At 30.7% G+C, this 16,741-nt stretch overlaps 3 long non-coding RNA genes across 5 annotated transcripts in view; all 3 read right to left on the reverse strand.

Moving 5' to 3' along the window:
- Positions 1-16,741, reverse strand: part of LOC126743783 (uncharacterized) — a 32,727-nt gene continuing 15,986 nt past the window's right edge. Inside the window, exons 5-6 of one of the 2 annotated variants that reach the window (XR_007662992.1) lie at positions 14,809-15,059; positions 1-230 (exon numbers count right to left, since the gene is read on the reverse strand). This is a non-coding gene — a long non-coding RNA (uncharacterized LOC126743783). Of the gene's footprint in view, positions 231-7,569; positions 7,773-14,808; positions 15,060-16,741 lie in introns of those variants that run through there. The other variant, XR_007662991.1, reaches the window with a different exon arrangement.
- Positions 449-2,392, reverse strand: LOC126743825 (uncharacterized). Of its 2 annotated transcripts, none has more exons than XR_007663007.1 (3): positions 1,038-2,392; positions 826-959; positions 449-769 (listed from the first exon to the last, which is right to left on the reverse strand). It is a non-coding gene; the product is annotated as an uncharacterized LOC126743825 (long non-coding RNA). The 2 variants fall into 2 exon arrangements; XR_007663006.1 differs by having other exon boundaries at positions 1,030-2,392.
- Positions 15,109-16,579, reverse strand: LOC126743811 (uncharacterized). The gene is made up of 3 exons (XR_007662999.1): positions 15,608-16,579; positions 15,404-15,537; positions 15,109-15,347 (listed from the first exon to the last, which is right to left on the reverse strand). It is a non-coding gene; the product is annotated as an uncharacterized LOC126743811 (long non-coding RNA).

Genomic DNA, 16,741 nt, shown 5'->3' on the forward strand with positions numbered 1-16,741 from the left:
TGATTCAGCATATCCACCCTAGATGTCGCTAAAGAATTAACATTAATATTTTTAGTATATTTTTTTTTATCTTGGATGGCCTTTTTAATAGAAAGGTTTACTTTACTTACACTCATGAGACCTAAACTTTTTTGCTCTTGGTTTAACCTGGCTTTTTAGGGCAGAGCCTATTCCCTTCACCAAAAATGTAGGAAATAGAGAAAATAATATTGTCATTTGCCAATAACGACCTTTATTCTTCTTAATGTTTTTAGGCTCTAATGCTACATAACATACAATCATAATTTTTAATGAAGATATTACGTGTGTGTTTATATTATGTGTTATGCTTTAATACATGTTGTCCTTATCTTAATAAAAAAATTTATATATGTACATATAATTTCTGCATATTCTATGTGAAGTATACAATTATTATTTAAATAATATATAAAACTAATTAACTTAATAAGATTACAAAAATATTTATTACATGTCAAACCTGTATACAACTGAACTTTGTCATGATTATTTTTTATGTGCTCATATGAAAAACTTAATTTTAACTTCTGCACTTTTTTCTTTCACATCCTCCAGTTTTTTGCGGCAAAATGAATTTAAGCTCTGCTGTTGGTGCAAAATTGAAATCATGTCCCTTACTGGAATTTGACACCGGCTCACCTTCTACAAAATTGTTGACAGTGTCTCTGTTTGAAGTACCATGCTTCAAAGAAGTGGACGAACTTGTACTGGGTATAGATATGTTTGTACTAAGCAATTCTGTATTTACCTTGAAAAAAATCAAGCTTTGAAATAAATAAAAATAAGTTGGAAGTATAGACTTACCTAGGTTTTTGACAATTTCTTTAATTTCTCCTTGGTTAACCTCTTTGCATGTGGAAAAGTAGTGAGGCCATTCATTGTATTTTTGTCAACAATTACATACCAATGCATGGACTGAAGGTTTTTTATCCATTTGCCTACAAGGAACAATATTTATAAATTACCTCATTTAGGTATTAAAAAAAATGAAAGATTTAGTAAAAATACCTTAGTACCTATTCCTTGGCAAAGATATTCATTTTTCTTTTTCCAGGGGCTCTTTTGAAAATTTAAAGATATGACAGGTCCGTTTTTCGCTATGATGCTTTCAATCTGGTGCAAAACACATAACCTTTGTTGGTGTAGTCCACTAAAATAACAAAAACAAAATCAAATATAACAATCAAAACATTATGACATAACCTTAAAATGTATGTATTTTCATAAATTTCAGGATTATTCACTAAAAATTGGTAATTATGAAACTGAATTAAAAAAAAAACTTGTATGTGTGTAATTGTGATACTTACATTTTATTTTCATATAGGAAAGTAAGAAAGATGCGGAGACTTAAAAATATCTTCCAACATTTGTTTGGATTTTGGGAACTTCCGTTGCCGGTGGCGTTTATGCTTGTGGGCCGGAAAGTGACATTGAAATGACAAGTGAAAGTCTCTTCGTCTTCTTCTTTTTTTCTTCGATTTTTATGGCTTAAGCCCGATAGCAACCAACGTGAGTCAGAATTATGCAAAAACATGTTAAGGTGGCTTTACATAAAGGAATTAAGCTGTTTACCTTCCAAACAATACCAAAGTTGTTAATTCGTTTTTTTAGGCATAATTAACAATTAAATTATAAATAATGGCTAAGAGTTAAACGATACACTTTATAATATTAAAATTAATAATAGACAGAATTTTATAACTTTTATTGCTACAGAATAGATGTAACTATTTGGTAGTATAGTACTTTTTTCAATCGGACCAAAGCAAATTTTTTAAATTATTTCCAATGTTGATCTGGTTTACGATTTTATTACCGATTCATTTTAGAACCCTGACATAATTTTGATATATGTAGGTTTTGAGAATATTTTCTACTAAACTAAAATTAAAGAGCGGAGCGTATTGTAACACATCATGGTTCTCTGAAGCATGATACCCAGAAATAAGTTAGTAATATTTCAATGAAATTTATTTTTGATTATAATATATAATAAGACCTTTCCTTTTCTCTCTGTATTTACTATAGATTGACGAAAAACAAAGAAAAACACAAAGTCACGGTCTCACAACATGTAATTAAACGGGCTACACGTGTTTCGCTCTAGTTAGAGCATCATCAGTTACAGCATAAGTGTGTGGATGGCTTCTAAAGGCCTGATGATGCTCTAACTAGAGCGAAACACGTGTAGCCCGTTTAATTACATGTTGTGAGACCGTGACTTTGTGTTTCGTCAATTTTGTATGTTGGTCTCTTACAGAATAATGGATGAGATTTTTGGATTTATTATAGATGTTAATGTTTTCCAAGTACTAAAAAAAGAAAAAGTTGGGTAGAGCACCATGCCGAGGCTAAGGTTTGAACTCAGAGCCTTATGAGGATACAGCAGGTCTCTTCCCCACTGCGTGTTTAGGGCACTCCTTGGATAATTTTGGAGATTTTTTTTTTGTAGTACTGACAAAAATTTTTAAAATTTCTACTGGTCCCCACGGACTAAAGTAGACGCGAAGCGTCTACTTGTTACAATACGCTTCGCGTATTGTAAGAACGCACCGACAAAAATTGGCGGAGGTTCCGACTTTCGACACAAAAACGCTAATAACTTTTTTTCTATGGCGAATTTTTCTTTCGGGTTTTTACCGTTATATGTAGGAAGGATAAGAGTATATAACGGTGAAAAAAATTTTTCGCCACGCCCACCCCGAAGGGGTGGGCGTGGCAAAAAACGGTTTTTTGACGAAAAAAATTTGATTAAGTCGTTGTGGAAAACTGACCAGGCCGATTTTTCTGAAACTCATTGACGTTAAAGGCCTTTATATAAAGCAGCTCCTAAAGGGCGCTTTTTAAGATAAACCCTTTAGAAGTCGGATTTTTCTGTGAATGAATTTTGAACTTTTTGCGCGGTACCTCGCGGACTTAAACGGCTGTGGGGCCTAAACGGTAAAGTTCCCGATAATGCGAATAAAACAGCCCTTTTCTACGTAAATGTAGCTTTCTTTTTTATTAAAACTATTTTTTTCCAAAAGAAACTCCTTCCGAGATAAACGAGCTCAAACTTAAAATTTTTTTTTTCAAAAAAAAAAAAAGTGAATTTTTCGAGAAATTAATTTTTTTCTACTTCTAAAAAAATTTTTAAATTTTTTTTGGTAACACCGTTTGAAAGCTTATTCCTTTAGGATTAAATAGAGGTATTACTCATGACGCTACGTATTATACAGGGTGAGCTGTGTTAATAAATATAAACCCATTTTTGAGCCTTTTTTTGACCGATTTTTTCTATTTTTCTTAATAACTCTTTATCGGCGGCACCTAGAGACTTCAAACTTTCAGCGTTTTAAGAACTTTTTAAATCCTATTTTTCGACGTACTCTACAACCTTCTACGTAGAGCAGTTTTTGCTCTACACCTTTTTTTAACTTTGACGCTTTATACCGGCATACCTATGACACCTACGAAAACCATTTTTTTTCTGAAATCACCGGACACTATCTGGCTATAATCCACTAAAAACCGTTTTTCTTCAAATGTTACCGTTTTCCCCGCAATGCGCTGTTATTTAAGAAAAACCCCCAAAAATAAGCCGTTCCAATCAACCAATCATACCGTCGACACCACGGGAGCCAACGCATGGTACAAAATAGTTGGCGGTCCAGCACCAAATTGCCCCAATGTAAAAGCATACGGACGACGTCATTATCGAGTCGCACATGGCCAGATGACGTAACCGCGGGGTTTTCGGTATTGTGGCGGCAAATTCGGCCCCGTTTGCGCTACGAGTTAGAGTAGGAAAAGCGGTTTGAGAGAAGGATGGAGGATGTCTGGCAACAATTATAAACGCGTCGTGTTCGTCTCGTGACGTCATGAGTTATTTTATTAATGAATATTATTAGTATTATGGGGACAATTTTACGCGGTTTCTTGATAAATTACTAGGATAAATAAAATGAATATAAATTTGAAATGAAATATATATTTGAAATATACAGAGGGTATTGATATTACGGAACATTTATGAGGATAATAATAGTATATAAATAGAATTATACGGGGGGGTTTTAAGGTTTTAAGGCATTTATAAGGAAAATATTACTTATAATTATATTAATCATATTATAAAGGGTGTTTTAAGGTTTAAGGACATTGACAAGAAAGATAATATTTATAATAATAGTAATAGCAGCATAAAGGTTAGGACAAGGTATAAATATCTGGAAAAAAAATAATAGTAATAATAGTTTTATTTTAGTTAGGGTTCTTTTAGTGGGGGTTGCTAAATTGGTAATAAATTTATATTAATAGTTTATCAATTTAGAAAAAAAAGACATTGATGCGGTGTCAAAAAAAGGTGTATTTTTATATTTTTTTTACTATATTATTGAGATCACGGCTTTCATAGTTTCAATTCAATAAGTTGATAAATTTTTTTATTCGTTTTTTTTTTCTTTCATTTTTTTTTATTTTATTATAATTGCCTTTTAAAATAAAAATTAAAAAAAAAAAAACAAGAAACAAACCACTTTTTCCTATCCTAATACATTGCTTCTTATGGGACCTGATCTTCCTCTTTAGATTGTGACACTCGTATGAATCGTGGAAAAATTTGTCATAAAGCTTTTTTACTAGTTTTTGAATGGTCTTTAACCAGAAAAAAGAAATTTTGAATTCGGAGCATATTTTGAAAAAATGGTCATTTTGACCCGGATTTTGTTCGAAAATCGAAAAATGCAAAGAAATAGGTTTTCCGTTCATTTTAGAGTCAAATCGGTAATAATCTTTTTTAAAGGTACTCTAAAGTAGTACAGGATAGGAAAATAAAAAATTAAAATTTTGCCATAGGGCTCTTGATAATTCGATATTTATGTTTTACAGTTTTTTTCAATTTTCTCCGATTCTATAATAGCTAGAACCAATTCGTTTTGACAGGCGAATACCTCTTAATATACCCAAGAACTTTTATTTAATACAAAAAATTATCAGAGTTATAGTTTATTTATAAAAAAATAAAAACCATTTTTTCGAAATTTTTCGTGGGTATACCCCTTTCGATTTTCGACCAAAAAAAAATTATTTTTTTATTGGGCTTTTTTACTGGAAATTGTTAGTTTAGGGCTTACTTTAAAATTTGCCAATAATCGTTTTAGGAAAAAAAATTGTACGGTGGGAAAAAACCAGTTTTCTTTTGTTTTTCCCACATTTTTACTATAGTATCGCGGGTTCTGTAGCTTTGATTCAATTCGTTTATGGTTTCTTTTATTCCTTATTTTTCACCTGTCAATTCTTTTTATATCCAGTTACTATTGGTTCTCAAAAATAAAACTGAAAAATCAAAAAAATCCACGAAAAAACCCGGTTTTCTTATCCCCAAACATGAATTCTTATGGGACCTAATCTTTCTATTTATATTGTGGCACTCGTATGGATCGTGGAAAAATTTGTCATAAAGCTTTTTTACTAGTTTTTGAATGGTCTTTAACCAGAAAAAAGAAATTTTAAATTCGGAGCATGTTTTGAAAAAATGGTCATTTTGACCCGGATTTTGTTCGAAAATCGAAAAATGCAAAGAAATAGGTTTTCCGTTCATTTTAGAGTCAAATCGGTAATAATCTTTTTTAAAGGTACTCTAAAGTAGTACAGGATAGGAAAATAAAAAATTAAAATTTTGCCATAGGGCTCTTGATAATTCGATATTTATGTTTTACAGTTTTTTTCAATTTTCTCCGATTCTATGATAGCTAGAACCGATTCGTTTTGACATACGGATATCTCGTAATATTCCCGAGAACTTTTGTTTGAAACAAAAAGTTCTCAGACTCACAGTTAATTCAGAAAAAAATAAAAATCATTTTTTCGAAATTTTTCGTGGGTATACCCCTTTCGATTTTCGACCAAAAAAAAATTTTTTTTTTATTGAGTTTTTTTACTGGAAATTATTAGTTTAGGGCTTACTTTAAAATTTGCCATTAATCATTTTAGGAAAAAAAAATTGTACGGTGGGAAAAAGGAAGTTTTCTTTTGTTTTTCCCACATTTTTACTTATATCTCGGCTTCTATAGCTTCGATTCAATTCGTTTATGGTTTCTTTTATTTCTTATTCTTCTCCTGTCAATTCTTTTAATACTTTATTACTATTGGCTCTCAAAAATAAAACTGAAAAATCAAAAAAATCCACGAAAAAACCCGGTTTTCTTATCCCCAAACATGAATTCTTATGGGACCTAATCTTTCTCTTTATATTGTGGCACTCCTTTAAATCGTGGAAAATTTTGCTATTAAGCTTTTTTACTAGTTTTTGAATGGTCTTTAACCAGAAAAAAGAAATTTTAAATTCAGAGCATATTTTGAAAAAATGGTCATTTTGACCCCGGATTTTGTTCGAAAATCGAAAATTGCAAAGAAATAGGGTTTCTGTTCATTTTAGAGTCAAATTGGTAATAACCTTTTTTAAAGGTACTCTGAAGTAGTGCAGGATAGAAAAATAAAAAATTGATATTTTTCCATAGGGCTCTTGATAATTCGATATTTATGTTTTACAGTTTTTTTCAAGTTTCTCCGATTCTATGATAGCTAGAACCGATTCGTTTTGACATACGGATACCTCGTAATATTCCCGAGAACTTTTGTTTGAAACAAAAAGTTCTCAGACTCACAGTTAATTCAGAAAAAAATAAAAATCATTTTTTTGAAATTTTTCGTGGGTATACCCCTTTCGATTTTCGACCAAAAAAAAAATTTTTTTTTTATTGAGTTTTTTTACTGGAAATTGTTAGTTTAGGGCTTACTTTAAAATTTGTCAATAATCATTTGAAAAAAAAAAAATTGTACCGTGGGAAAAAACCAGTTTTCTTTTGTTTTTCCCACATTTTTACTAATATCTCGGCTTCTATAGCTTCGATTCAATTCGTTAATAGTTTCTTTTATTACCGATTCTTTTCCTGTTAATTCTTTTTATATTTTATTACAATTGCTTTTCAAAATAAAAATGGAAAATAAAAAAAATCGACATAAAAACCTAGTTGTCTTATCCCAATACCCTAATAAATGGGACCCTCTTTTCCCTTTATCTTGTGGCACGTATAAATCGTGGAAAATTTACTTAATAAACTTTTCTACTAAGTTTTGCATGGCCTTTAAGTTAAAAAAAGAAGTTTTGAATTTTAAGCATAATTTGAAAACGCAAATAAAATTATTTTGAATTCAGCGATTATCTGCATACTTTGGTGAATACGCCATAACTTTCATCAGTACGACAGTGAATTAATTGATGAGTTGATTCAGCATATCCACCCTAGATGTCGCTAAAGAATTAACATTAATATTTTTAGTATTTTTTTTTTTATCTTGGATGGCCTTTTTAATAGAAAGGTTTACTTTACTTACACTCATGAGACCTAAACTTTTTTGCTCTTGGTTTAACCTGGCTTTTTAGGGCAGAGCCTATTCCCTTCACCAAAAATGTAGGAAATAGAGAAAATAATATTGTCATTTGCCAATAACGTCCTTTATTCTCCTTAATGTTTTTAGGCTCTAATGCTACATAACATACAATCATAATTTTTAATGAAGATATTACGTGTGTGTTTATATTATGTGTTATGCTTTAATACATGTTGTCCTTATCTTAATAAAAAAATTTATATATGTACATATAATTTCTGCATATTCTATGTGAAGTATACAATTATTATTTAAATAATATATAAAACTAATTAACTTAATAAGATTACAAAAATATTTATTACATGTCAAACCTGTATACAACTGAACTTTGTCATGATTATTTTTTATGTGCTCATATGAAAAACTTAATTTTAACTTCTGCACTTTTTTCTTTCACATCCTCCAGTTTTTTGCGGCAAAATGAATTTTAGCTCTGCTGTTGATGCAAAATTGAAATCATGTCCCTTACTGGAATTTGACACCGGCTCACCTTCTACAAAATTGTTGACAGTGTTTCTGTTTGAAGTACCATGCTTGAAAGAAGTGGACGAACTTGTACTGGGTATAGATATGTTTGTACTAAGCAATTCTGTATTTACCTTGAAAAAAATCAAGCTTTGAAATAAATAAAAATAAGTTGGAAGTATAGACTTACCTAGGTTTTTGACAATTTCTTTAATTTCTCCTTGGTTAACCTCTTTGCATGTGGAAAAGTAGTGAGGCCATTCATTGTATTTTTGTCAACAATTACATACCAATGCATGGACTGAAGGTTTTTTATCCATTTGCCTACAAGGAACAAAATTTATAGATTACCTCATTTAGGTATTAAAAAAAATGAAAGATTTAGTAAAAATACCTTAGTATTCCTTGGCAAAGATATTCATTTTTCTTTTTCCAGGGGCTCTTTTGAAAATTTAAAGATATGACAGGTCCGTTTTTCGCTATGATGCTTTCAATCTGGTGCAAAACACATAACCTTTGTTGGTGTAGTCCACTAAAATAACAAAAACAAAATCAAATATAACAATCAAAACATTATGACATAACCTTAAAATGTATGTATTTTCATAAATTTCAGGATTATTCACTAAAAATTGGTAATTATGAAACTGAATTTAAAAAAAAAACTTGTATGTGTGTAATTGTGATACTTACATTTTATTTTCATATAGGAAAGTAAGAAAGATGCGGAGACTTAAAAATATCTTCCAACATTTGTTTGGATTTTGGGAACTTCCGTTGCCGGTGGCGTTTATGCTTGTGGGCCGGAAAGTGACATTGAAATGACAAGTGTAAGTCTCTTCGTCTTCTTCTTTTTTTCTTCGATTTTTATGGCTTAAGCCCGATAGCAACCAACGTGAGTCAGAATTATGCAAAAACATGTTAAGGTGGCTTTACATAAAGGAATTAAGCTGTTTACCTTCCAAACAATACCAAAGTTGTTAATTCGTTTTTTTAGGCATAATTAACAATTAAATTGTAAATAATGGCTAAGAGTTAAACGATACACTTTATAATATTAAAATTAATAATAGACAGAATTTTATAACTTTTATTGCTACAGAATAGATGTAACTATTTGGTAGTATAGTACTTTTTTCAATCCGACCAAAGCAAATTTTTTAAATTATTTCCAATGTTGATCTGGTTTACGATTTTATTACCGATTCATTTTAGAACCCTGACATAATTTTGATATATGTAGGTTTTGAGAATATTTTCTACTAAACTAAAATTAAAGAGCGGAGCGTATTGTAACACATCATGGTTCTCTGAAGCATGATACCCAGAAATAAGTTAGTAATATTTCAATGAAATTTATTTTTGATTATAATATATAATAAGACCTTTCCTTTTCTCTCTGTATTTACTATAGATTGACGAAAAACACAAAGTCACGGTCTCACAACATGTAATTAAACGGGCTACACGTGTTTCGCTCTAGTTAGAGCATCATCAGTTACAGCATAAGTGTGTGGATGGCTTCTAAAGGCCTGATGATGCTCTAACTAGAGCGAAACACGTGTAGCCCGTTTAATTACATGTTGTGAGACCGTGACTTTGTGTTTTTCTTTGTTTTTCGTCAATTTTGTATGTTGGTCTCTTAGAGAATAATGGATGAGATTTTTGGATTTAATATAGATGTTAATTTTTTCGAAGTACTAAAAAAAGAAAAAGTTGGGTAGAGCACCATGCCGAGGCAAAGATTTGAACTCAGAGCCTTATGAGTATACGGCAGGTCTCTTCCCCACTGCGTGTTTAGGGCACTCCTTGGATAATTGTCGAGATTTTTTTTTTAGTACTGACAAAATTTTTAAAAATTTCTACTGGTCCCCACGGACCAAAGTAGACGCGAAGCGTCTACTTGTTACAATACGCTTCGCGTATTGTAAGAACGCATCCAGCTAAATTGAAGGATTTTCGGACCCTGCGTCACATAAACGCTAATAACTTTGGTTCTATCCCGAATTTTTTTTTCCGGTTTTTACCGTTATATGTAGGAAGGATGAGAGTATATAACGGTGAAAAAATTTTTTCGACACGCCCACCCCGAAGGGGTGGGCGTGGCAAAAAACGGTTTTTTGACGAAAAAAATTTGATTAAGTCGTTGTGGAAAACTGACCGGGCCGATTTTTCTGAAACTCATTGACGTTAAAGGCCTTTATATAAAGCAGCTCCTAAAGGGCGCTTTTTAAGATAAACCCTTTAGAAGTCGGATTTTTCTGTGAATGAATTTTGAACTTTTTGCGCGGTACCTCGCGGACTTAAACGGCTGTGGGGCCTAAACGGTAATGTTCCCGACAATGCGAATAAAACAGCCCTTTTCTACGTAAATGTAGCTTTCTTTTTTATTAAAACTATTTTTTTTCAAAAGAAACTCCTTCCGAGATAAACGAGCTCAAACTTAAAATTTTTTTTTTCGAAAAAAAAAAAAGTGAATTTTTCGAGAAATAAATTTTTTTCTACTTCTAAAAAAATTTTTAAATTTTTTTTGGTAACGCCGTTTGAAAGCTTAATCCTTTAGGATTAAATAGAGGTATTACTCATGACGCTACGTATTATACAGGGTGAGCTGTGTTAACAAATATAAACCCCTTTTTGAGCCTTTTTTTGACCGATTTTTTCTATTTTTCTTAATAACTCTTTATCGGCGGCACCTAGAGACTTCAAACTTTCAGCGTTTTAAGAACTTTTTAAATCCTATTTTTCGACGTACTCTACAACCTTCTACGTAGAGCAGTTTTTGCTCTACACCTTTTTTTAACTTTGACGCTTTATACCGGCATACCTATGACACCTACGAAAACCATTTTTTTTCTGAAATCACCGGACACTATCTGGCTATAATCCACTAAAAACCGTTTTTCTTCAAATGTTACCGTTTTCCCGCAATGCGCTGTTATTTAAGAAAAACCCCCAAAAATAAGCCGTTCCAATCAACCAATCATACCGTCGACACCACGGGAGCCAACGCATGGTACAAAATAGTTGGCGGTCCAGCACCAAATTGCCCCAATGTAAAAGCATACGGACGACGTCATTATCGAGTCGCACATGGCCAGATGACGTAACCGCGGGGTTTTCGGTATTGTGGCGGCAAATTCGGCCCCGTTTGCGCTACGAGTTAGAGTAGGAAAAGCGGTTTGAGAGAAGGATGGAGGATGTCTGGCAACAATTATAAACGCGTCGTGTTCGTCTCGTGACGTCATGAGTTATTTTATTAATGAATATTATTAGTATTATGGGGACAATTTTACGCGGTTTCTTGATAAATTACTAGGATAAATAAAATGAATATAAATATTAAGAAATATATATTTGAAATATACAGAGGGTATTGATATTACGGAACATTTATGAGGATAATAATAGTATGGAAATAGAATTATACGGGGGGTTTTAAGGTTTTAAGGCATTTATAAGGAAAATATTACTTATAATTATATTAATCATATTATAAAGGGTGTTTTAAGGTTTAAGGACATTGACAAGAAAGATAATATTTATAATAATAGTAATAGCAGCATAAAGGTTAGGACAAGGTATAAATATCTGGAAAAAAAATAATAGTAATAATAGTTTTATTTTAGTTAGGGTTCTTTTAGTGGGGGTTACTAAATTGGTAATAAATTTATATTAATAGTTTATCAATTTAGAAAAAAAAGACATTGATGCGGTGTCAAAAAAAGGTGTATTTTTATATTTTTTTTACTATATTATTGAGATCACGGCTTTCATAGCTTCAATTCAATAAGTTGATAAATTTTTTTATTCGTTTTTTTTTTCTTTAAATTTTTTTTATTTTATTATAATTGCCTTTTAAAATAAAAATTAAAAAAAAAAAACAAGAAACAAACCACTTTTTCCTATCCTAATACATTGCTTCTTATGGGACCTGATCTTCCTCTTTAGATTGTGACACTCGTATGAATCGTGGAAAAATTTGTCATAAAGCTTTTTTACTAGTTTTTGAATGGTCTTTAACCAGAAAAAAGAAATTTTGAATTCGGAGCATATTTTGAAAAAATGGTCATTTTGACCCGGATTTTGTTCGAAAATCGAAAAATGCAAAGAAATAGGTTTTCCGTTCATTTTAGAGTCAAATCGGTAATAATCTTTTTTAAAGGTACTCTAAAGTAGTACAGGATAGGAAAATAAAAAATTAAAATTTTGCCATAGGGCTCTTGATAATTCGATATTTATGTTTTACAGTTTTTTTCAATTTTCTCCGATTCTATAATAGCTAGAACCAATTCGTTTTGACAGGCGAATACCTCTTAATATACCCAAGAACTTTTATTTAATACAAAAAGTTATCAGAGTTATAGTTTATTTATAAAAAAATAAAAACCATTTTTTCGAAATTTTTCGTGGGTATACCCCTTTCGATTTTCGACCAAAAAAAAAATTATTTTTTTATTGGGCTTTTTTACTGGAAATTGTTAGTTTAGGGCTTACTTTAAAATTTGCCAATAATCGTTTTAGGAAAAAAAATTGTACGGTGGGAAAAAACCAGTTTTCTTTTGTTTTTCCCACATTTTTACTATAGTATCGCGGGTTCTGTAGCTTTGATTCAATTCGTTTATGGTTTCTTTTATTCCTTATTCTTCTCCTGTCAATTCTTTTTATATCCAGTTACTATTGGTTCTCAAAAATAAAACTGAAAAATCAAAAAAATCCACGAAAAAACCCGGTTTTCTTATCCCCAAACATGAATTCTTATGGGACCTAATCTTTCTATTTATATTGTGGCACTCGTATGGATCGTGGAAAAATTTGTCATAAAGCTTTTTTACTAGTTTTTGAATGGTCTTTAACCAGAAAAAAGAAATTTTGAATTCGGAGCATATTTTGAAAAAATGGTCATTTTGACCCGGATTTTGTTCGAAAATCGAAAAATGCAAAGAAATAGGTTTTCCGTTCATTTTAGAGTCAAATCGGTAATAATCTTTTTTAAAGGTACTCTGAAGTAGTGCAGGATAGAAAAATAAAAAATTGATATTTTTCCATAGGGCTCTTGATAATTCGATATTTATGTTTTACAGTTTTTTTCAATTTTCTCCGATTCTATGATAGCTAGAACCGATTCGTTTTGACATACGGATATCCCGTAATAATCCCGAGAACTTTTGTTTGAAACAAAAAGTTCTCAGACTCACAGTTAATTCAGAAAAAAATAAAAATCATTTTTTCGAAATTTTTCGTGGGTATACCCCTTTCGATTTTCGACCAAAAAAAAAATTTTTTTTTTATTGAGTTTTTTTACTGGAAATTGTTAGTTTAGGGCTTACTTTAAAATTTGCCATTAATCATTTTAGGAAAAAAAAATTGTACGATGGGAAAAAGGACGTTTTCTTTTGTTTTTCCCACATTTTTACTTATATCTCGGCTTCTATAGCTTCGATTCAATTCGTTTATGGTTTCTTTTATTTCTTATTCTTCTCCTGTCAATTCTTTTAATACTTTATTACTATTGGCTCTCAAAAATAAAACTGAAAAATCAAAAAAATCCACGAAAAAACCCGGTATTCTTATCCCCAAACATGAATTCTTATGGGACCTAATCTTTCTCTTTATATTGTGGCACTCCTTTAAATCGTGGAAAATTTTGCTATTGAGCTTTTTTACTAGTTTTTGAATGGTCTTTAACCAGAAAAAAGAAATTTTAAATTCAGAGCATATTTTGAAAAAATGGTCATTTTGACCCCGGATTTTGTTCGAAAATCGAAAATTGCAAAGAAATAGGGTTTCTGTTCATTTTAGAGTCAAATTGGTAATAACCTTTTTTAAAGGTACTCTGAAGTAGTGCAGGATAGAAAAATAAAAAATTGATATTTTTCCATAGGGCTCTTGATAATCCGATATTTATGTTTTACAGTTTTTTTCAAGTTTCTCCGATTCTATGATAGCTAGAACCGATTCGTTTTGACATACGGATACCTCGTAATATTCCCGAGAACTTTTGTTTGAAACAAAAAGTTCTCAGACTCACAGTTAATTCAGAAAAAAATAAAAATCATTTTTTCGAAATTTTTCGTGGGTATACCCCTTTCGATTTTCGACCAAAAAAAAAATTTTTTTTTTATTGAGTTTTTTTACTGGAAATTGTTAGTTTAGGGCTTACTTTAAAATTTGTCAATAATCATTAAAAAAAAAAAAAAATTGTACCGTGGGAAAAAACCAGTTTTCTTTTGTTTTTCCCACAGTTTTACTAATATCTCGGCTTCTATAGCTTCGATTCAATTCGTTAATAGTTTCTTTTATTACCGATTCTTTTCCTGTTAATTCTTTTTATATTTTATTACAATTGCTTTTCAAAATAAAAATGGAAAATAAAAAAAATCGACATAAAAACCTAGTTGTCTTATCCCAATACCCTAATAAATGGGACCCTCTTTTCCCTTTATCTTGTGGCACGTATAAATCGTGGAAAATTTACTTAATAAACTTTTCTACTAAGTTTTGCATGGCCTTTAAGGTAAAAAAAGAAGTTTTGAATTTTAAGCATAATTTGAAAACGCAAATAAAATTATTTTGAAATCAGCGATTATCTGCATACTTTGGTGAATACGCCATAACTTTCATCAGTACGACAGTGAATTAATTGATGAGTTGATTCAGCATATCCACCCTAGATGTCGCTAAAGAATTAACATTAATATTTTTAGTATATTTTTTTTTATCTTGGATGGCCTTTTTAATAGAAAGGTTTACTTTACTTACACTCATGAGACCTAAACTTTTTTGCTCTTGGTTTAACCTGGCTTTTTAGGGCAGAGCCTATTCCCTTCACCAAAAATGTAGGAAATAGTGAAAATAATATTGTCATTTGCCAATAACGACCTTTATTCTCCTTAATGTTTTTAGGCTCTAATGCTACATAACATACAATCATAATTTTTAATGAAGATATTACGTGTGTGTCTATATTATGTGTTATGCTTTAATACATGTTGTCCTTATCTTAATAAAAAAATTTATATATGTACATATAATTTCTGCATATTCTATGTGAAGTATACAATTATTATTTAAATAATGTATAAAACTAATTAACTTAATAAGATTACAAAAATATTTATTACATGTCAAACCTGTATACAACTGAACTTTGTCATGATTATTTTTTATGTGCTCATATGAAAAACTTAATTTTAACTTCTGTACTTTTTTCTTTCACATCCTCCAGTTTTTTGCGGCAAAATGAATTTTAGCTCTGCTGTTGGTGCAAAATTGAAATCATGTCCCTTACTGGAATTTGACACCGGCTCACCTTCTACAAAATTGTTGACAGTGTCTCTGTTTGAAGTACCATGCTCCAAAGAAGTGGACGAACTTGAAATCGGTATAGATATGTTTGTACTAAGCAATTCTGTATTTACCTTGAAAAAAATCAAGCTTTGAAAAAAATAAAGATAAGTTGGAAGTATAGACTTACCTAGGTTTTTGACAATTTCTTTAATTTCTCCTTGGTTAACCTCTTTGCATGTGGAAAAGTAGTGAGGCCATTCATTGTATTTTTGTCAACAATTACATACCAATGCATGGACTGAAGGTTTTTTATCCATTTGCCTACAAGGAACAAAATTTATAGATTACCTCATTTAGGTATTAAAAAAAATGAAAGATTTAGTAAAAATACCTTAGTATTCCTTGGCAAAGATATTCATTTTTCTTTTTCCAGGGGCTCTTTTGAAAATTTAAAGATATGACAGGTCCGTTTTTCGCTATGATGCTTTCAATCTGGTGCAAAACACATAACCTTTGTTGGTGTAGTCCACTAAAATAACAAAAACAAAATCAAATATAACAATCAAAACATTATGACATAACCTTAAAATGTATGTATTTTCATAAATTTCAGGATTATTCACTAAAAATTGGTAATTATGAAACTGAATTAAAAAAAAAAACTTGTATGTGTGTAATTGTGATACTTACATTTTATTTTCATATAGGAAAGTAAGAAAGATGTGGAGACTTAAAAATATCTTCCAACATTTGTTTGGATTTTGGGAACTTCCGTTGCCGGTGGCGTTTATGCTTGTGGGCCGGAAAGTGACATTGAAATGACAAGTGAAAGTCTCTTCGTCTTCTTCTTTTTTTCTTCGATTTTTATGGCTTAAGCCCGATAGCAACCAACGTGAGTCAGAATTATGCAAAAACATGTTAAGGTGGCTTTACATAAAGGAATTAAGCTGTTTACCTTCCAAACAATACCAAAGTTGTTAATTCGTTTTTTTAGGCATAATTAACAATTAAATTGTAAATAATGGCTAAGAGTTAAACGATACACTTTATAAGATTAAAATTAATAATAGACAGAATTTTATAACTTTTATTGCTACAGAATAGATGTAACTATTTGCTAGTATAGTACTTTTTTCAATCGGACCAAAGCAAATTTTTTAAATTATTTCCAATGTTGATCTGGTTTACGATTTTATTACCGATTCATTTTAGAACCTTGACATAATTTTGATATATGCAGGTTTTGAGAATATTTTCTACTAAACTAAAATTAAAGAGCGGAGCGTATTGTAACACATCATGGTTCTCTGAAGCATGATACCCAGAAATAAGTAAGTAATATTTCAATGAAATTTATTTCTGATTATAATATATAATAAGACCTTTCCTTTTCTCTCTGTATTTACTATAGATTGACGAAAAACAAAGAAAAACACAAAGTCACGGTCTCACAACATGTAATTAAACGGGCTACACGTGTTTCGCTCTAGTTAGAGCATCATCAGTTACAGCATAAGTGTGTGGA

This window comes from Anthonomus grandis, chromosome 1, assembly GCF_022605725.1.
Source record: "Anthonomus grandis grandis chromosome 1, icAntGran1.3, whole genome shotgun sequence".
Taxonomy (NCBI): domain Eukaryota; kingdom Metazoa; phylum Arthropoda; class Insecta; order Coleoptera; family Curculionidae; genus Anthonomus; species Anthonomus grandis.